Raw genomic sequence first — 22,887 nt, 5'->3', positions numbered from 1 at the left:
AACTCTATAGAGGTGTCAAAAATTGATGAATTTTATACTTACAGAAGGGAAATGTTATGAAATGCAAATTATACCTCAACAGTGCTGTTAAAAATGTATTACTTTCTAATTTAAACAAATATGAAGACAATACAGACAAATGCAATAATGGGAAGGCCTGGAGGCTGCATTCCACTGTTGCATTAACAAACCTAAATGGGCTCAGGCTGATATCATTAAATATACACATAATACCTTTTATGCATCTTCTTTGATTGACAAATGAGGGTACTTTTAGAAGAGGGGCTTGTACCTGGACATCTGGGATGAACTTCAGAAAGTTAAGAAACACTTCTGGGGCTGGGGATGTGGCTCAAGCGGTAGCGTGCTCGCCTGGCGAGCGTGCGGCCCGGGTTCGATCCTCAGCACCACATACCAACAAAGATGTTGTGTCCGCCGAAAATTAAAAAATAAAAAATATTAAAAAAAAAGAAACACTTCTGAAATTTTATGAAAAATGTGAATATGTATACATTTATATTTATATATATACATACATATTCATATATGAATTTTTCTGCAGAAAAGTTCATTCTATTATGTAGTACATGGCTGTATAAATATGCTACAGTTTATGTACACATTCTTGTGTTGATAGACATTTGAATTACTTCAAGTGTTTGGATATAGTTAACAGGCTCTTCTGAACATCTTCTAGTGCCCATAAGCACCCATTTCTGAAAGAGAGGAATCACTAAGTCACCTGGCATGTTACCTCCATACCTACTATGTAATGACAATCCATTTCCCAAGGTGGTCGTGCCAACTTTTATTCCTAGCCCAAGTGCAGTAGTGTTCCCATTGCTCCACATCCTCACTAGGTACTGTTTTCTCAGATTCTTCATGTTAGCCAATTTTGGTATAAAGAGATCAATCATTTTAATTTGCATTCCTCTGAAGATTAATAAGGTTGAGCACCTTTTAGAATAAATCAAATATATGATTTCCTCTTTTCTGAAGTGTGTTCAATTATTTTGCTAGATTTTCTATTGAGATGTCTATCTTATTGAGCTGTAGGAGGTCTCTATTATTTTGCTGGACAAATGTTTTACAAATAGCTTCTTAGTAGTTTTCCTTTATAAAGACTTTTTGTTGAAGTAGAGCATATACATTTTAAAATGCACAAATTGTTAGTACAGTTTGCTGAACTTCCACAAAGTGAATACACCTGTATAACTAGTATCAGATCTAGGAAAGATATGATCAGCCTCCTGGGAGTGTCCTTCCCCCAACCCTATCCAATTCACTCTTCCAAAAGATAGCAACCATTGCTAACTTCTAACACCAAGTGTTAGTTTTGAATGTTAAGAATGACTTTTCTCTGCCATGGTGTCTTCTGATTATGATAAATACTTACTGCTAGTAATATTCAAATTTCTTAATATCTTCCTTTACAATCAGTGCTTTTTATGTCATATTTAAGAAAACTTACCCCACTCCAAAATCATAAAGGTATTATCTTGAAAGCATTTTATAGTTTTGCCATTCACACTTAATTCTATATGTCACACAGAATTATTGACTACGGTGTATAGTAGGAGCTTTAATTTCATTCAATTTCACATAAATACTCAATTGTCTCAGCACTACTCATTAAAAAGACTGACATTTTCCACCACTGATCTTCAGTCCCACCTCAATCATAAATCATGTGGCAATCACTTTCTGAGTTTTCTATTCTGTCTTACCGGACTGTTTATCCTCTTACCACTAATACAGTATCTTAATTCTATAGCTGTATAAAAGGTCCAGGAACTGCAATAAAAATTCAGATGAGTTTCAGAAAGAGTCTATCTTTATAAACTGCTTCTTCTAATTTATGAACTAGAATATAGCTTTACATTTTAAAAATCATAACAATTATTTAATAGAATTTTATTTGACCTAAAAGCCTTCAGAAATAAAGACCTACAGATCCAGGGAAAACTCCTGTTTTTTTGTTTATGTTCCATGAAGAATGGATGGCCATGTAGAAATGACTGGAAAAGGGGGTGTGAGCTAATGGTAAAAGGCTGCCAGGGTCCCAGCAAGCCCTGTCTGGTCAGATTCTTCTTGGCCTCTCTGTATAGCTTTCTTTCCTTCTGGACCTAAGGCAGGTCCTGTCTGGAATGAGGGTTTTTAAGGGAGGGGTAAGGGAGGGTAGGGGGACAGTAAGGGAATAGCAGGGAGGGAAGGAAAGAGAAAGGAAAAGAGAGAGAGAGAGAGAGAGCGCTTTCTAGGTTTTATGACTGGCTTTGGGAGAGAAGGGTGAACGGACAGGAGGGCAGGAGGAGAGCAGAGGCTTTGCTGCTGAGGTTGCTTTTGGGATTCCAATCTCCTTCAGTTAGAAGTTCTCAGCAGACCAAAACCTCACCCTTTGGGCTATCATATTCTGATCTGACCCTGCCCACCTTCCCCCTTTCCCTCCCTCCTCCTCCCTTTCTCCTTTTAAGAAGGGAATGTGTAGATCTTTCCATCGTCTAAGATCTTCTTTGATTTCTCTCTTTAGGGTTCTGTAGTTTTCATTGTATACATCTTTGACTTCTTTCATTGATTCTCAAGTATCATTTTTTTTGAGGTTATTGTGAATGGAGTAGTTTTTCTCATTTCCTTCTCAGAGGCTTTGTCACTGATATACAGAAATGCCTTTCATTTATGGGTATTGATTTATATCCTGCTCCTTTGCTGAATTCATTTACTATTTCTGGAAAGATCGACCTTGTTCTTGGATAGGCAGAATTAATATTATCAAAATGACCATACTACCAAAAGCGCTATATAGATTTAATGCAATTCGAATCAAAATCTCAATGGCATTCCTCATAGAAATAGAAAAAGCAATCATGAAATTCATCTGGAAAAATAAGAGACCAAGAATAGCTAAAGAAATCCTTAGCAGGAAGAGTGAAGCAGGGAGTATCGCTCTATGAGACCTTAAACTATACTACACAGAAATAGTAACAAAAACAGCATGGTTTCAGCACTAAAACAGACTGGTAGACCAATGGTACAGAATAGAGGACACAGAGACTAACCCACAAAATTACAATCATCTTATTTTAGACAAAAATGCCAAAAACATGCACTGGAGAAAAGATAGCATTTTCAACAAATGGTGCTGGGAAAACTGGAAATCCATATGCAACAAAATGAAATTAAACTCATAACTCTCACCATGCACAAAACTTAACTCAAAATGGATCAAGGACCTAGGAATTAAGCCAGAGACTCTTCGTCTAATAGAAGAAAACAGTAGGCCCTAAACTTTATCATGTGGGTTAGGCCCCAACTTCCTTAATAAGACCCCTATGGCACAAGAATTAAAACCAGGAATCAATAAATGGGATGGATTCAAACTAAAAAGTTTTTTTCTCAGCAAAAGAAAACAATCCGTGAGGTGAACAGAGAGCCTACATACTGGGAGAAAATTTTTACCCCTCACACATCAGATAGAGCACTAATCTCTAGGGTATATAAAGAACTCAAAAAGCTAAGCACTGAAAAAACAAGTAACCCAATCAAAAAATGGGCCAAGGACTTGAACAAACACTTCTCAGAAGAGGATATACAATCAATCAACAAATATATGAAAAAATTTTCAACATCTCTAGCAATCAGAGAAATGCAAATCAAAACTAAGATACAACTCCAGTCAGAATGGCAGCTATTATGAAGACAAACAACAATAAGTATTGGAGAGGATGTGGGGAAAAAGGCACACTCATACATTGCTGGTGGGACTGCAAATTGGTGAAGCCAATCTGGAAAGCAGTATGGAGATTCTTTGAAAATCTGGGAATGGAACCACCATTTGACCGAGCTATTCCTCTTCTTGGACTATACCCAAAGGACTTAAAAACAACATACTACAGGGACACAGCCACATCAATGTTTATAGCAGCACAATTCACAACAGCTAAACTGTGGAGCCAACCTACATGCCCTTCAGTGGATGAATTGATTTTTAAAAATGTGGCATATATACACTATGAACATTTTTAAAAGAGAATAAAATCATGGCATTTGCAGGTAAATGGATGGCACTGGAGAAGATAATGCTAAGTGAAGTTAGTCATTCCCCCAAAACAAATGCCAAATGTTTTCTCTGATATAAGGAGGCTGACTCATAATAGGGTAGGGAGGAGGAACATGGGATGAATAGATGGATTCTAGATAGGGAAGAGAGGAGTGAGGGAAAGGAAGGAGGCAGGGGATTAGCCTTCTAATGAATGTGATGGACATCATTATCCAAAGAACATGTCTGAAGACACAAAATGGGTGTCAACCTACTTTATATATAGAGATACGAAAAATTGTGGTATATATGTGTAATAAGAATTGTAATGCAAAAAAAAACAAGTACATGAATAACGTGAATTGGCGTGAACATACTTTATACAAACATAAAAAATTGTGCTCTATATGTGTAATAAGAATTGTCCATTGTCGTGTATTAAAAAAAATAAAATCAATAAAAGAAAAAGAAGGGAATGGGGAGTGGGTAGAGAAAAACTGTGGAATGAACCCAAACTAACTTTCCAATGCACATATGTGAATATACTATAATGAAACTCATCATTTTGAATATCTATAAGATACTAATTTTAAAAAATGTAAGTAAATAGATCAGTAAAGTGGATGAAAGGGAACAGTGGGAGGGAGGATGGGGAGGGTGAAGCGACTGAATTGGAGCAAATTATATTCCGTGCATGTATAATTAGTCCAAATGAATCTAATGTCAAGAATAACTACTATGAACAAATGAAAAAAAGAATAATGACTTCACTGTTTTTATAAAATGCATTCTCATAAACAATTCAATTGAGAGAAATGAAAAAAGTAAAAGAGAATGTACAATTCAACATCTCACCAACCATAACAATTATTAAGTCACTCTTCCATCTTTTTCTCTAATTTCAAGATGGCTCCAGTTTCATTTTCCTTTTGATATTCTTTTATTTTTTCAACAAAGGTTTATTTTCTACATAAAATTCTTATATTTCTTTTGTTGAATTTATAATAAGGTCCTTGATATTATTTAATACTACTATAAATATTATAATAGTTCATTTTCTAAGCAACTATTACTTGTTTGAGATAGAATTGATTTGTCTGTACAGATTTTATATCCAAGAACCGCATTATCTTATTAATGAGTTATGAATAGGTTTTTGCATATATTCTCTATATATTCATAAATATGCAAATAAAGAACATCCCCCCTTTTATATTTCATTTTCTTGTCCTAGTGCAGTAGCTAGGGCTTCCAAAACAATGCTGATGAAAAGAAGTAATAGACACTCTTGTTTTGTTCAAATTCATCATTAAACGATTTTGGGCTGTAAATGTCATGTAGCCATGTTTTATCAAGTTAAGGATGTTTTTCTGCTCTTTGCCAAGAAGTGTTTAAAATCAAGGCTGTATTTCAAATTTAACTGAAAACTTTTTCTGCATTGTTGACAACTTTATGAAATCTTTCCCCTTAATCTGCTAATGTAAACTACCTTGATGAATTCTGCTAACAATAATTTGAAAAATCACTCATTAGTTCAGGGAGATTTTCTGAATTATTTTCTACAGCATCCTATGTTTATTCAGTCAATCTTCATATGGCAGTTACATTATTTCTAAATTTTTATCATTATAAAAATCACCTAAACAGAGAATCTTGTGTATCTGCAAATGTTTTTCCCTCTTTTTCCTGTATTTTGGGGGTGCATTTTCAGAGTAAATTCTCAGGAATGGGATTGTTAAGGAAAAAATATATACTTATATGTTGTTAGAGAATGCTCAATTCCCCTCCAAAGGAACTGTACCATTTTTCTATTCCCACCAGTGATTAATAAGTATCTATTTCCCCTAAGACTCTCCAACAGTAGCTTTAATTTATGTTTTTATTAAAAATAAAGTTGAGTATCTTTTTATATGTTTAACGGGTATTTTTTAAATGTATGTGTGTGTGTGTGTGTGTGTGTGTGTGTGTGTATGTGCATGCTCACGCGCTTGCTCATATTGTCTGTTCCTCTCATGTATTCTGCTTTGGTTATTACAATTAAAATTTTTCTTTATATATTAAGAATGTTGGGTTGGGATGTAGCTCAGTGGCAAAGTGTCTGCCTTGCATTTGCAAAATCCTGGAATCAAACCCCAGTTCTAAAAAAGACAAAAAAAGAACCCACCCCACCCCACCCCCAAAAACACCCAAGAATGTTACCTCTTTTATGTATTACCTCTTTACTACCTGTTTTGACATTCAAAAGATGATTGCTTTACAACTTTCAAAAAGTCTTTTTGATGTTAAGATTATTTTTTGCCAAGTTGATATTAAACTTGTTGTTACTTTGGGGTGAGTCAATTTTATAAGCTGTCATTATCTAGATCTTTCAGTTGAAATGGTAGGGCTGATGCTACATTCCTTACCAACAATCTTTTTGCCTGAGACTACACAGTAAGGTTTAATGTAATCATTATGCTTCAGATAATTTAATATGGAGGCAGTGATTTCAAGTCTGAATTTCTTATTTAATTTAAGGTAGAATGTCAAACATTATGTTCCATGATGAAGGAAGCTGACTGTAATTAAGATCATAGATTACATAGAAAGGTGCCTATTTAAGGTGTTTCAGAATGCTCTATGATGTGCTCTCTCTGCATGGTCAACTCCTACATACTCAGTGAGTCCTAAATCTGGCCAGATTTATTGAACTCCTTCAGCCCTTCTTTTTTGCCAACCTATGACATTGGTGCACATCTCTAATCATAATCATGTGCTTTTGGCTCTGTCTTGCTGACTACACAATAAGCATCCTGAAAGGTGTGGGAACTGTTCCTTTTGTAGTATGCACAAGGAATAAACAGATCTTTGTTGAAGAAATATTTTATTGAATGAATGACTGAATTTCCAGTTCTAGAGGTTATCATGCTCTAGTAAACAAATGGCTAGAGAATCTATATCAATGAGTGAAGAAATAATAAACATAAAAGAAGATCAAATACTAAAATAATACCATATCATCTATAGCTCCCAGGTAGATGAAAAAGGGTGCATGTTTTTGCATCAAAGATAAAACCATGATAGTTGTAAATTGAGCCAATGCATTAAAAGGAAGATTTCTAAGTGAAGAATTAACATATCCAATTACATAGTGTAATATGAGAACAAGTCAACTACATTCATAAAATTCGAAGACTAACAAGGATAAGAAAGAAATCACTACACACAATCCAGTGTAAACTGTGCTATTCCAGCTAGATCATCTGCTCTCAGATCTAGAGCAAAGATCAGAAGAAATGTTCTTCCACATGGAACTGCTATGTAAATAAGAAAGAGCTAACACTTGTGAGTATTTGTGTTTGCCACATACTATCCTACTCCTCTCATCTAATCCTCACAACAATAGTTTAGTTCTATTTTTCAGAGGTGAAAAGTGAGGCATAGAAAAACAAATTATCCATAATCACACAGCAGTTTGGCTACAGAGTCCATGCTTTTAACCATCATGTCTCATTTTAACATTTTTATTTTAATTGTCCCTAAAGCCTTAAAAGGAACTGCAGGAGAACCTCCCCATCTCAAGCTTCTGCAAAGTTCCTTTTGCCATGTAAACATAACAGTCACAGGTTCCCAGGATTAGAATATAGACATTTTTGTGAGGCCACTATTTGTGCCTCATACTTTTAAATATGGAAAACTCTAAATGGCTAAAGCTGTCCAAACCAAGTTTTCAATAACATCTCAGGGATGTTATTGAGCTGTCACTAAGAACTCCCAAGTAAGGGATTGATTAAAAAAGAGTAACATTTGAACTTTGTACACTGAGCAATGCACATTCACAGGAATAGACAGAGACTGAGTAGCCCAGATAGCAATATGATAGGTCTTTAACACTCATATAGCAGTGAGCAGCAGGACTGTGTTCATTTGGTTAATTCCACTTTCAGTTTTTACTGCAAGACAAAGGAAGCCATTGGTAGCTGGTGAGCCCCAAGTTGTACTGAACACAGAAAGCACGTCTTTTTCTGACTTATCTGCCCCCAACCACCTCTTACGCACCAACCAGAGCAAGCATGCTCTCACTGGTGTCAAAAAGAGTTGGAAGGAATTACTGAATTCAGTGTGATTTTCTGTGAGAGGAAGATTCTAAGCCTAAACCTAAAGACAACTCTGATAAAATAATGACAATGAATTGGAAGGTTTGGAACCATTTTACCACACTACTGTAATAGGGGATACCAAAAAGTCCATCTTGTTGATGGAAACTGTTTATTAACAGGTGGTACTTGGGTAAAAACTCAAGTTGCTCTATTTCATTGTGCTTCATCTGTGGAAAACAATTTATGAATGTAGCTATGGATCCCCCAAATGGCTGTTTGTTAAACATAGACAAGTTTGCTTAAGAATGTTTTAAAAACTGTGTAAAAGCATCTGACCTAGCCAAGAATGTTACAGCCACTGCCACTGTGGAGAGGAAAGGGAATTGTGCAAGTAAGGCCTCTGCCTCTGCTGGGCACCCAACAGCACTGACACAGACCGAGCAATGAAGCACCACTGTACCTGCAACAGGTACAGAAAAACAATGGGAGAACATCTGAAGCCCCTCACCCCCCCCCGACCATAACTTCTTTGTTCCAAGAGGGTGCTGAAAAAAATGAAGGTCTAAGTATCAAGTAGGATGGCCTCACATTCAATAGTCTCTGGGTAGCCATAGCGATCATGGAGAATCAGACAATGAAAGGACCACCAACCTGAGGATGAGTCTGGAGTGACATGGATATGAAGGTCAGTGGGATCCTTAAGATCCTGTCCTCACATGCAGAAGAGGAAGTCATTCTTTTCTTTCAACTTTTTATTTTTGCTTTTTAAAAATTTCAATTGTTTATATCTCATATCATACCATAAGGACAATTTCTAGTCCAAAATTGGAAATGGCATGACAGTCTTTGTTCCAAAATAGTACATTATTGTCTAGGTCAGAACATTAAAAGAGGAAAATTACCAAAGATTATATTTTTTTAAAACACTGATTTGAATTTGCTTTTTACATGATATTGTACAAATGTTTGTCACAGGCATTTACTTCAATAAGAGTTGAGTCAGTCTTCATTTTGCCTTGGTACTTGGTGAATTAAATGTCATGAATAAGGAGTACAAAATTTGTTGTCCATACTTTTAGGACAGAGATGGACCTGATATCTAAAATGTAAACTAAGCATTATCATATGTGTGTGATTATATATTTATGTCTTCTTTGTTTTAGATTTATCATACTTGCAATTAAATTCAGATGTTTGATACTACCAATTCAAAGTCTGTCACACACATTTTTTAAGTGCACATTTATTTGTAATTTTAAAATCCAATAAAAAGGATATATATAAAATAATATTTTCTATTATTTTGGGATAATTTTAACATAATTTAAAATAATGGTATTGTCAAATCATTATTTGGTCATAACATTTTGTAGATGGCACAAAACATGAAATGGGTCTTAAAAATCTAGCAAGAGAAAAATTTTGCAATTTGTACTGCACATCTGCAATTTGTACACACATACAAATTGTGTGAAAATATGAAAACACATGCACAATTTCTTTTGGTTGGTAACTGATTAGTAGTTGAGGAACTGCTCCAACCTTTCAAGATAAAGAGTAAAATCATAAGAAGTTTATTCACTTTGAAATTATATTAAAAGTTTGATAAAAATCTTAGGGGTCATTAGCATTCAAACAATAATATTTCTAGGTCTGTCAAAAATTATACTTTATTAAAGTTGTTTGTATATAGGTTATATGAGTATATTCTTGTTTTTATTTTCTTTATTGACTGGTACTAGAAATATGTATTTTTCTGTGTTCAGAAATATGTGATTTGGATAATGGCTGAATTCTTAAGTGTCACCATCATATCTGGAAAAAAAGAATAAATACTCTCACAAAACCTAAGAAGAATCAGTGGGTATATGCTTCATACACAGATGCCATTTAGCATGCAAGGAAGAGTTACTACAGGTGTTGGGTTAAAAATTTGAGTGGCCAGGGGACTTTCAAGAAAAAGAAGTCCTGGGGCTGGGGATGTGGCTCAAGCAGTAGCACGCTCGCCTGGCATGCCTGCGGCCCGGGTTCGATCCTCAGCACCACATACAAAGATGTTGTGTCCACCAATAACTGAAAAATAAATATTAAAATTCTCTCTCTCTCCTCTCTCACTCTCTCTTTTAAAAAAAAGAAAGAAAAAGCAGGCCAGATGTTGCTTAGAGCCTTGATGAAGAGCCTACTCAATAGACATTTCCTATGAACCAATTTCTGCAAAGCTCTGGAGAAAACCTTTTGACTTCAAGTGACAAGATTCATGGATTAAAAAACAAAACAAACTGAGCCAGACATAGTGCTGCATGCCTTTAATCCCAACAACTTGGCAAGTTAAGGCAAGAGAGGCCAGTGTGGGCAACTTAGCAAAACCCTGTTTCAAAATAAAAAAAAATAAATCAAAGAGCTGGAGATGTAGCTAGGTGGTAGAGCATCCCTGACTTCAATCCCCAGTACTACAAACAAACATGTAGAAACAAATTATAAAAAAGAAATCTTAAAATATTTTCAAAACTGCTTGAGAGTAATAGAATATTAACAAGCCTTAAAACTATTGAAAAACAGCTAGGAGAACTACCAGATAACATTGAATGGTATTTTCCTTTCCTTTCAATATAAGTACATGACTGGATGAGGGACTCTGGCTCTGACTGTTCGGCTCAGTCTGAGAATTTGAGACTTTGATAGAAAGGATGTACTCGGAGAGCCAGAGTCTATCTGCACACTTTGGTGGTATTTACTGTTTAACCCTAAATATATTCTGAAATTCTGTGAAATAAGGATGCCCTAATATTCATGGAACAGCAATGAATATTTTGTTGCAGTTTTCAACTTCCTATATGCATGGGTAAGAAAAAAACTGCACTTTAGCTGAAAATGAAATTCATATTTGTTAACTCTCAAGTTCAACTCAGAATTGAATATTTATGCAGGAAAGAAACAAGTACAGGTTTGATATTAAAGAAGTAAGATTCACTCTTCATTTTGAGTTTCAAAAAAACATTTTTTGTACATATCTAAGACTATATAAAAGATGAATAACCAATACAAATCTAGAATAATGTTGAGATTGCTAGGCTTATGTTTAGGTCACTCAGAAACATTTTTTTAAATTTTGTCTAAAATTGTGACATGGCTATTTGTGCATGTGGTACTAGGAAATGAATGTAGGGCTTCACACAGGTGAGGCAAGCACCCTACTACTGAGCTACATCCCTAGTTCTTTCTATTTTGAGACAAAGTCTCTCTAAGTTGCCCCCACTGGCCTCAAACTTGCAATCCTCCTGCCTCAATTTCTCAAGTAGCTAGGATTATAAGCATATAATCCTGGCTAGCTATTTTTTTAAAATTTGTATTACTTTGGTTTATCGTTTAGAAGCTTTAATATTCAACATGATAAATAAATTTTCAGGTAATAAATAATAGGTTATAAATTTTTATCCTCTATTTAAATGAAATCTACTGAGATTACCTTAAGAAAATTAAACTACTATTTGGACTTAAGCCAGTTAGTGTTTAAAGCAGTACAAAAAAGTTACAGTCTTATGAGAATTGAAGGCTTTGAAAATGATAATAATGTCAAAGAAAGGTTTAACAATTTTTTATTCTTTTCAAGAAAGGTTGGATAAAAATCCATTTTTTATTTTAAATGGGAATAAACAACTCTTGATCATACCATATTCATATATTATACTTCATCTCATTAGCTTAACAGTAGTAGTGTTTAGCATGTGTGTTTGTCAAAACTTATAAAGCTGTACATTAAAAAAGATGCCTTTTATATATATAAGGGACACCTTAATAAATCTTTTTTTAAAAGATCACAATAAGCTAGATGCTATAGCACAAGCCTGGAATCCAGGTGACTTGGGAGGCTGAGGCAGGAGGATCCCAAGTTTAAGAGTAATCTCAGCAACTAAGTGAGGCCCTCAGCAACTAAGTGAAATCCTGTCTCAAAATAAAAAATAAAAAGGGCTGAGGATGTGGCTCACTGGTAAAGTACCCCTGTGTTAAATCCTCAGTACCAAAAAAAAAAGTACAACAAACTTACAATTATATAAATTACATAAAATAAAGGTAATAAAAATGTTATAATTCTTAGAAGCACCCTGCCATGATAATGTAGACACAACAGCCTTAGCACGAATGAAATCTTGGATGTCCACAGTATAACAATTTTTTTCCCATTCTACAATTAAGTTAAAGGTCAAATTGTCCTTCAATGATATTTTCAATTTTATAATGACACAGGCCCTGGAAAATATGATCAAAAATCAAATATAGCCAATTGAACTATATGTACTCTTTCTTACTTTGAGGAAAATAATTCAGGGAATAGAAAGGTTTAGTGAGCTTTCTGTATCTCTGAAATAAAATACCAAAATGCTATATCAGAATAAAAAAATCTAATTACTTTGGGCTTAATCTTTCATAGCAAATAGACTTAATTTACAGAGTTTCTTTTCAACTCAGCAACCTGAACCCCATAAAGACCTGTCCATTTCATGACTTACATCATCTGCTTTAAGGATCTTGTTTGCTACAGAAGTATAACTAGTGAACAAATAACCAAACCCAGAAAGTTATAGAACTGGAATCTATTTCAATTACAGCATGTGTTTGAAAAGGAAATAAAAAATGCAGAAAAATTTTAGCAAATTTATTTACCTCATCATATCAGCAATCTTGAAATTTCCTACAAATATAACAAGTAAAATATAGCTCTTTCCTCATAAGGACAAGCAGATTGGAAATAATTACCTTGTACCAAGAAACACTAACAATAACATTTTATAGTGATTGTAATTTTTCTAATAATCCTATGGTGTAAGACTGTTAGCATCATTTATAGGTGATAATGAAAATACAGTAGCCACCACTACCCCAGCAAATGAAAAGTATAATGCCAAATGATTTGTATGTGGTGCCTAATTTTCATTGTAACCCTATGAATTAGACATTGTCAACATCTGCTTTTATAAAGAATTAAGTACAGTCACTTAACTACTGATTGGCAGATGTTAGACTCAAAAGCGCAGGTATCTTATTGGTCTAAGCCTATACTGTTTATGTTTCAAACGTCTTCTACCAAAGAGTATTTAAATTACTGGAATATGACTTTAATTATGAAGTTTTATGGATGATATGTATATTATATTTAATTATACCATAAAGCATAGAGTCTTTTAAAAAAATGCATCACAATAGTACAGCGCTATTTCTACACTTCCAAAAATGAACTAATTCATCAGAAGTAAAAACTGTGCACTGTATAAGAACAGAAGAAAGTATAGAAGTAGAAGAGGCAAATAATTTACTCAGGGTGCTTGACTAGGGTATTTTACAACCTTGTCAAGATCTTCCACAAATAAAAAGGACTTGCTATGTATTCTTTATTTCCCTGTTAAGGGCAACTGTTTAGTATCTATTCCTCCAGGTCCAGGTTTCACAATCATATATGATTATTTAAAGAACAGTTAGATATATAAAGAAAAGAATTAACATAGCAAACAGTTACTCTAGAAAGCCTACTTACAATGTTGGTCTATGGCTAGCATCTGGGAACCTGGATTTCAGCAGGATTCCCATCATGCCCTGTTAAGAAGATCACTGTGCCTAAACCGTAAATGCAAACAATATGGTTTGTGCTGAACACTTGCTTTCTTCCTGGAGTCTGTAGTTTTGGTTCACGCTAACCCCAATAAGTGTCTTGTGCACTGAATCTCTGCAGTGCTTCCACAATAGACAATATTTTTTCATTTCACAGGTGTGAAAGAATGTTGAGAGAATCAAGTACATATTTGACTCTGCTGGGAGAGGACTCTTAGAAGTTTGGTTTCCTCTGGAATTTGCCTGTGTGCCTTTACCCTTTGCTGACTTTGTTCTTGTGTTTTCTTATTGTAATGACTCAGAATACAACTGTGAGTACAGCTATATGCTGAGTCCTGTGGGTCTTCCTAGCCAATCACTAAACATGGGATGTTTTGAGGATCCCTGACACAAATAGTAAGATACTTTCACAATAAACCGATAGTTACCGCTAACAGAATGGCCATGATAATTTGCTTAAGATTGGCAAACCTGGAGATGTTTACCCGCCACTAACAAGTACAAAAGTAACTTCCAAACACCTGACCTTGAATTATATAATGTACATTTTTTGTACCCACCAGGCACTCTAGCAGGAAAAGAATTAGGAGACCCTACTCCAGCACCACCTTCTTCTTCATCTTCTTCAAATTCCAAATGCTCTTCCTCACCAGGGGCTAAAATTCTCCTATATAAAAAAGGACAGAAAAACTAGTGAGCTACTCCACTTAATACACCAGCTAACCCTCATAGCCACTAACTTCCCAGATAAGATGCTGATTATTAGGTTGATGTTGATATAAATGTCAATGTCAATCATCTCATTGCTACCAATGGTAACAGTCATATCACCAATACCATATTTGATAGGGAAAAAATACAGAAATATTTGAAAAACAGGCATAAAATAGATAATAAAATCAGAAGACAAAATATGGATGCTTATTTATTTACCTTAATGGGCTAGGCTGAACATCAAATGGAAATTCTTTATTATATGTGAGAATATTTTTTAGGACTAGAATAAAGACATAGACAAACATTAGTCTTATATCTTAGTCTTACATGTTATGTAAGTCTTATATATTAGTTAGTCTTATATGTTATATCTTAAATTGATACTTTTAATCGTATTTTATAGTGTATTAAGCACACATTAATATATGTATTTTAAATTCCGAGCTTCACTATCATTTTAAGACTCTGCAATTGACTACTGAGTGTCTTAGCAAAATAAAAATGTCCATAGTGGACTGCAGGTACCAGTATTTTCAGAGTACTGTAAGATCTCCAAGGAAAGTCTCAGAGCCCTCATAGAAAATGAACCATAAAATAGTTCTCCAATGTACAAGGTCCTAGGTGATATGGGGTACCAGTGAAAGAGAATACCTCTTCTCCTGAAGTATTTTAATTAAAAGATTGATACTGAAGATGACTAATTAAAGAGAGATAGATAATCACATCTTATTCTTTATCCTAAATAGATTTCCCTCAATACTTATCACACTGGTAAGGTTTGTAGCAGCAAGGTTATAATTCTAATATTCCTTTTATGATGAAATTTATTGTATATGTGTGCACACATATATACATGCATATGTATATATGTGTTTGTATATATATATATATATATATATATATATATATATATATATATATATATATTTACACGTGTGTACACACACATACACATACACACACGCACACACAGCAGACTTTCTCCACAGGGAAGTCATCAAACAACATAATGCTATCATCTCTTGTGTCCTGGTTGATTACTTTCTGGCATGTAAGCCTACAGACAGATGTTCTACAATTCTATCTGTATCTGGAAAAGTATTTTATGAAATTTATTGTTTCATTTCCCAATTTATGGGTTCCTAGTTACTACCTGCAATTATTTCAAGATGAATATTTAGCATTATTAATTGGGAAACCCATGGTTTTTACTCTAATTACTCAGACTTTAATTTTGGAGTCTTGCAGATTTCAGTTAAAAGGAGTATGGCATATTGGGTTCCTAAATAAAAAAAATTCAAAAAGAACAGGTTGTAATTACATAACTTATTCCAATAGGAGTCAATCATCCAGTGAGAAAGAAGTTGGAAACTTGTACCTATATTCTCAGTACTCACTCTTATTCTCTCTCCCTTTAGCTCTTCTTCATCCTTTATCTCTTTCTTCTTCTCAACAAATGCATACCGAGTACTCACAATGTTCCAATCACTGTTTTAGGTGCTAAAGATACACAGTAATCAAGAACTCATATTTGGACTTTAGACCTTACAAAGGAAAAGTAGACAATAAATATGCCAACAAATAAACAAGATAATGTAAGATGTGATTAGTGGTATGAAGGATACAAACAGGATGCTGTGTAAAAGCAGAGAGAACTTGGTAGAGTAGCTAAGGTAGACAGGGTACCTTTCAAAACTAAACTGTAAGAAGACATTTGAACCAAGACCTGAGATGAGAGGAATAATCTATAAGTAGCTCTAGCATAAGGCTTCCCAGGTATTAGAGAACAGGCTGGAGCAACAACAAAGGTTCCAAGTAGGAAACAGTTTGCCTTATTCAAGGCACAGAAAGGACTGTGGGAACTTAAGTCTGACAAGCAAAGGGGAAGCAGCAGGAGATCAAAGTAGAAGGTTTAAATCAAAACCTAGCCCTACAATTACAACAATAACTTGAACATTTACATAAATACTCTAATCTCCCCAGTTCTAAAATGAGAATGCTACTTCCTTTACAGGCTATTGAGAGAATTACAGCCTAAATAAATGTATACAAAATGGCAAGGGAAAATCTAAAATGGACATTCACTCTCTCCATGACCTTTTTGATCTAGTTGACTAGAATCCTAATATTTCTTATCTCACTAAGAAGTACTGTTTATTTTTTAATACAAGAACATCTTTTCTATACTTCTGCATGATCATTGTTACTAAACTATTAAATCAACTTAATATTAATAAGTAATATTAATAAATATTGATCACTTACACAACAATAAAATAGATACCAAGAATGGGGAGCAGGTAACAAAAAGATCATGTCTCACTCATATCAGAAACAAACACACAGAAATGATCATATTGTAATAAGAGTTTAATAAAATGAGCAAAAAAATCAACCATTAAAAATGTATATAACAATAATTTTTAAAAGCTGATCCTGTTATGGTGGCATGTGTCTGTAATCCCAGGTACCAAAAGCCTGAGTCAGGAGGACTAGAAGTTCATCTGCCTAAGCAATGTAGGGAGACCCTGTCTCAAAATAAAAATAAAACAATAAAAGGGCTGGGGTTGTAGTTCAGTGGTAGAGTGCTTGCCTTGCACATGTGGCAATGGGTTCAATCCTTAGCACTACATGAAATGAATAAATAAAATAAAGGTATTGTGTCCATCTACAACTAAAAATGTTTTAAAAAATAAAAATAAAAAAGACTGGAAATATAGCTCAGTGGTAGAGCACCCCTGGGTTCAATCCCCAGTACGTCAAAAACAAACAAACAAAAAAGTTGAAAAATATCTTGGTTATTAAGAATATCTTGGCTGAGTGTGGTAGTGCACACCTGTAATCCCAGAGGCTTAGGAGGATTAAGAATTCAAAGCCAGCCTCAGCAAAAGTGAGGCATAAGCAACTCAGTGAGACCCTGTCTCTAAATAAAATACAAAATAGGGCTGGGGATGTGGCTCAGTGGTTATCTTGCATTTGTATTGTAACAGAATAATTAAATAGTATTTTCATTTCTTTGGTATCAAAGCTCTGAAGAGGACGTATTTGCTTTAGAATAATAGCTTTGTTATATTATTTTTACAAGTTAAAGTACTATGAAACATTTAATTTATGTGAATAGCTTTAGAACAAATTTAAATAGCTTTAAAACAAATTTTGTTTTACTTTCTATAACTGTATTATAGGTTTACATTTTCAACAACTATGGAATAACATATTCTATTGTTCTTTTAAAATAGCTTAAACTTTACATAGAGTTTTCTTTCTACCAATACTAGCAATGATGTCTTAGGAGGATCTCAAGAGGAGCTTGAATTTTACAAAAGACATTATCATAAGTATGAAGCATGTCATGGGTTGGAGATTCATTGGCTGATTTGGTAGGACTTACACACTTTGGATCACTACATGGCAGACATCTGATGCTACTCCACCATGGAAAATTCAGCACTCCCAGCCTTTCTCTTGGAGCACAGACCTACCAACCTCCTGAAGCTAACCCTCAAAAGATGACACACAGGCAAATATCAAAATGCATTTTGCTTTTGGTGACTGACGTGTTTCATTTTTGTGGTAGGAAAATGGGCAGCTGCCTCAATTTTGAAAGGTTATTTTTTAAATTATAGGAAAAGATTCCTTCAAAACATTCAAATCTATTTAACTCAACACAATCTTGCCAAGTTCATACTACACTTAAAGCATTCAATAGGCTCTGGGGTGGGGGAAGAGTCCATTCATAATCTCTTTGAGGACTAAAACAAATACAAGTGAAAATAACACATGTGAGAATCTGACAATGGATAGTTAAAATGATTCTATACAGGAGAGGAGGCAGAGTTTAATTATGCCTCTATAGAGACAGCAGAGAAAGCTTTCAGGGAGAGGTGGAATTTCTGTGAAGCCTTGAAGGGTGGCTTAACAGAAGGGAATTTTGCAGGGTGGTGGTGGGGAGATATGCTTGAGTAAGCAGCAGTACATTACTGCAATTAACATAAGAAAAAATGGCTTAGACTTTCACAATCATAGTTTTAGTATTTTCAGACAGAATTTAAAAGATTTCAAAATGTTCAAGTAAAGAATACATCAGCCTAATAAACCAGCCAAGAGCTAGTAATGTAGCTCAGTGGTAGAGCATTTGCCTTATATGGAAAATGCCCTGGGTTCGATCCCCAGCACCACACACACGCATTAAATTTAAAAAAAACCTTTTTTTAAAAGAAAGGAAACCAGTTAAGTTTAACATATTAAAAGTTAGAATTCATTATTTTCCTTAGAAGAGGCTTAACGTTTTAAAAAGAAAGCTTGAATAAGTATACTTAATTGAAATATTACTAAATACCAATTTGTAGAAAATATTTAATTCCAACTCAATAATTAACTCACAACAAGTGCCCTGCTTGGATAAATTCCAAATTACAGAGTCTACCCTACTGAAATACAGAATACTCACTTATGTTTCTTTGAGAAGCAACAGCAAATTAAAATCATCTAAAAAGATAACTATCAAGAAGGGAAAAGTACAAATGAAAAACATTATATAAAGTATAATAAAGTGAATCTCCAAAATACTCTTTCTATTTCTATTCCAAATCTTTTTTAAAAAGCCAAAAAAGTAATAGATTTTAACCTGATCTTCGACTAATACATGGGTCAATAATTTCTTAGGAATTTGAACTGGAGAGCTGTACTTAGGAATGATGTAGTACAGCACCACTACAGGTATTACTAACAGCATAGTGAAAGAACCAATCCAGGTGACCCTAAAACTCATTGCTGGGATTTACAAGCTAGTGTCGGTGTTGTCCTTAGCAGAATGTTACTGAGAGGATTCGAGTGCTTAGCATATAGATGCTATTCTAAAAAAAAAAAAGGCAATTAATGAAAGATCTTGTGAGGCAATAGAAGTACTTGAGCATGCTCAGAGGAAGAGAAGAGATAATAAATATATGAAATAAACATCCACAGTCTTTACGGCCACTCTGTGTATCTATAAGATTCTTAAATTTTGTTTGGAAACAAACAACTAATAGGAAATAGTGACTGAATAAGAAGCCAAAATCCTAATAATTTTATCATAAAAAACTGAGGGCTGGTGACATAGTTTATGGTAAAGCACTTGTCTAACATGCCCAAAGCCCTTGGTTCAATCCCCAGCATCATCTCTCTCTGTCTCTCTCTCTCTCTCTCTCTCTCTCTCTCTCTCTCTCTCTCTCTCTCTCTCTCTCTCACACACACACACACACACACACACACACACACACACAAACACACACACTCACACACAAACATAATTTTCAGTAGAACCACCGTATAAACAACTGTTGCAATCTTTTATTTAAAGCCATCAATGTGTTTTTCTCAAAATAATCTTATATGTAGTCAGTCATAAAAGATCATATATCATATGAGTCCATTTAAATAAAATGTCTACAATAGGACAATTTATAGACAGAAATCAAACTAATGGTTTCCTAGGGCTGGGAATTGGAAGGGATTTTAGGGGGATGGCAAGAAGTGAATGACTGCTCATGGGAATAGGGTTTCTTCTTGTGGTGATGAAAGTGTCCTAAAATTGATTGTGGTGATGTCTGCATAATTCTTCCAATTTACTAAAAAAATTGAATGATACGTTAAATTGGTGAATTGTGCTTTATATAAATTATATCTCAATCTTATACAAAGTATTTATTAATGCTTTTGAAAAATAAAGTTTTAGGTACAAAAAACCCCCAAAATTTGTGAGAAATATCACATTGATTAGTATCCTTATATACATTGGATATAGGCATAAGAACTATTTCTGAATATAAGTTGTGTCTCTTATAACATCTCCAACTCTTATGATCTAGGGCTGGAGATATAGCTCAGTGGTAAAACGCTTGCCTAGCATGTGTGAGGTCATGGGTTTGATCCTCAGAACCACAAAGAAAACAAAACTTTATGATCTGGATTACATAAAGAAACCAAAACTATTAAAATTACAGAGTTCATCAGAATTCTTGCCATATTCAGAAGGATGGTGTCCAGAAGAAATGAAATATGATCATCTAAAACTGTGGAAAAGCCACCAGAATCACAACAAATCTGCTATGCATTCCTTTGTTGTTGTCTGTTGTTGTTGTTAACTTCTCTTTTCCAACCCAAACAACAGAAAATCAGATCCCCTTCAGTATACTCTGAGAATCCTTTTTCTATCCTGGATCTGCAATACAATCACATTTCAGCTATCTCAATAATATATGTCTTTGTTAGAATTGCTATAATGAATTAGATATTGGCAGTTTGTGGAATTTATAGGAACATTCTATTTAGTTCTTTTTTGGCAAGGGGTACTGGGATTAAACTCAGGGGCACTTGACCACTGAGCCACATCCCCAGCCCTATTTTGTATTTTATTTAGAGTCAGGGTCTCACTAAGTTGCTTAGTGCCTTGCTTTGCTAGGGTTGGCTTTGAATTTGATATCCTTCTGCCTCAGCCTCCCGAGCGGCTGTGATTACAGGCATGCGCCACTGTGCAAGGCTCTCTTTAGTTCTTAAATTAATATTTTATCTCTTACTGAAAGCATGTTTACATTAAAAGGATTGCACTAGTGTGAACTGAGATACACTGACAAATGTTCTGAGATTTAGGCCCTGCTCAGTTACTGAGAGATTGAAGTGAAACAGGACAAACAAATCATTTCATTTCTTTCCTCAATAGAGAATGTGATCACAAGTCTGAGACTCTTTTCTGTTTGAAAATGCTTTGATTTTATGATTCCCTACTTAAAAATCTTACTTAGTTGGATAAATAAAATCTACTATTCCCTAGTCACATAAATGCACTGAGATGTGCAATCTTATCTCAATAAAAAAAGAGTACAGGAGCTGGGTTATAGTTCAGTTGGTAGAGAATTTGCCTTGCATGTGTGAGGCACTGGATTCGATCCTCAACACCACATAAAAACAAATAAATAAAATAAAGGTATTGTATCTGTCTACAACTAAAAAAGTTTTTTTAAAGAGGCTACATTAACTTACATTCATTCAGTTATTCACACTGTGCCTTTGCTCATACTGCAGACAGTTCTAAGAGAGCAATCACTTGAAACAGCAGAAAGGCTTTATTTGGGAATATCCTAATCAACAAGATAACTAAAGGAATTGTTTACTTTTTAAATTTTTGAAGAAGGGAAAAAAATGGAGACAACAAAAAAACACTTTGTAATGCATTCCCAACATTCAGACTGTAGTTTTCAATAACATGTAATGTGAATGGGCATTAATGACTGTAACCTTATCTTCTCTACTGGACTCTACTGAAAATGTTTATCAAAATAATTATAATCTTATTAAAGCCATTAAGACAAATTAAAGGTTAATTTGGATATTTAGATGAAGTACAACATATATATTCTATAATAAAGATTAAATCCAAATGGTAATTAAAAATACAAATATTGTAGGAATTTTAAAAGCACCAAAAAATAAGAGAAATAAATCCAATCACTTTCTGTGCTAAACAATCTTAATATTCACAACAGATAAAACTCTCTTCCTAAAGGAATATCACTAAAAAATACAAAACAAAACTTACTTGGTTCTAGCTTCTTCAGGTCCTCCAGTTTAAATTCTTCCTGGGACTGTGTGGACTAAATTTAAAATATGCATATTATATCTTTTCATTACAAAGATTTCAATGCACCCTATGTCTTTTAAATGGCAAGAATAAAATATTTAAAATAAATATATTTCTTGTTTTAAAGGTAGAAAATGAAAAGTTCCAAACTGATTTTTGGAATATTCAAGCTAATAGAAACAGAAAAAATTAGAATCATATCTTTTATTTCTACCGTGTAGAAAGTATGAACTAAATCATTTAAGTGTGAGTTCAACTGATCAATTCCAATTGTTATAAAACCCTTCTGAGATAATATTTCTTTGGGCATGAATGTCTAATATCTTATCAGAACAATTTAGAATAATTCATTTTAAAAAATCAATTTACCTGTAAAACTGCGCTTCGCAATTCCAAGCATGTTGCAATTTTGCCTATGGTTTTCTGTAGGGAAAAAAAATGCTATAAATCCCAAGATAATTTTAACTGTCAGTTACTAAAATCAAGAATTTTTATTTATAAGAGATCTATAGGGACTGGGATTTTAGCTCAGTGGTTGAACACTTGCCTCACATGTGTGAGGCACTGGGCTCGATCCTCAGTACCACATAAAAAAAAATAAAACAAAGATATAGTGTCCATCTACAATTTAAAAAATTTACAAAAGAAATCTATACTTCTTTAAATAAATTATTATTCCTTTTCTAGCACCTTGCAGATTTTAGAGAAGAGAATCAGAAGACAAAGGGCTGAGAAGTGGGAGAGAGATGAGTATATATTCTCTTCTAAACTAATATGCCACAACCAATTCTAAATCAAGTTTGGTTTGGTGATAGGTCTAGATATGATTTAAAGGG

The 22,887-nt window shown here is 34.1% G+C and overlaps 1 protein-coding gene across 1 annotated transcript in view; it reads right to left on the bottom strand.

Annotated features, from left to right (window-relative positions):
• Positions 1-14,010: 14,010 nt before the first annotated feature.
• The window catches only part of LOC144374356 (uncharacterized), a 234,268-nt gene continuing 225,391 nt past the window's right edge, over positions 14,011-22,887 (bottom strand). Inside the window, exon 3 of the mRNA XM_078037211.1 lies at positions 14,011-14,383. The gene's annotated coding sequence lies outside the window, so the exon portion shown is untranslated. The remainder of the gene's footprint in view (positions 14,384-22,887) is intronic.

The sequence above is a fragment of the Ictidomys tridecemlineatus genome, unplaced genomic scaffold, assembly GCF_052094955.1.
Source record: "Ictidomys tridecemlineatus isolate mIctTri1 unplaced genomic scaffold, mIctTri1.hap1 Scaffold_66, whole genome shotgun sequence".
NCBI lineage: Eukaryota > Metazoa > Chordata > Mammalia > Rodentia > Sciuridae > Ictidomys > Ictidomys tridecemlineatus.
Note: the sequence above shows the minus strand (reverse complement) of the source record. Positions and strands in the feature narration are given on the sequence as shown.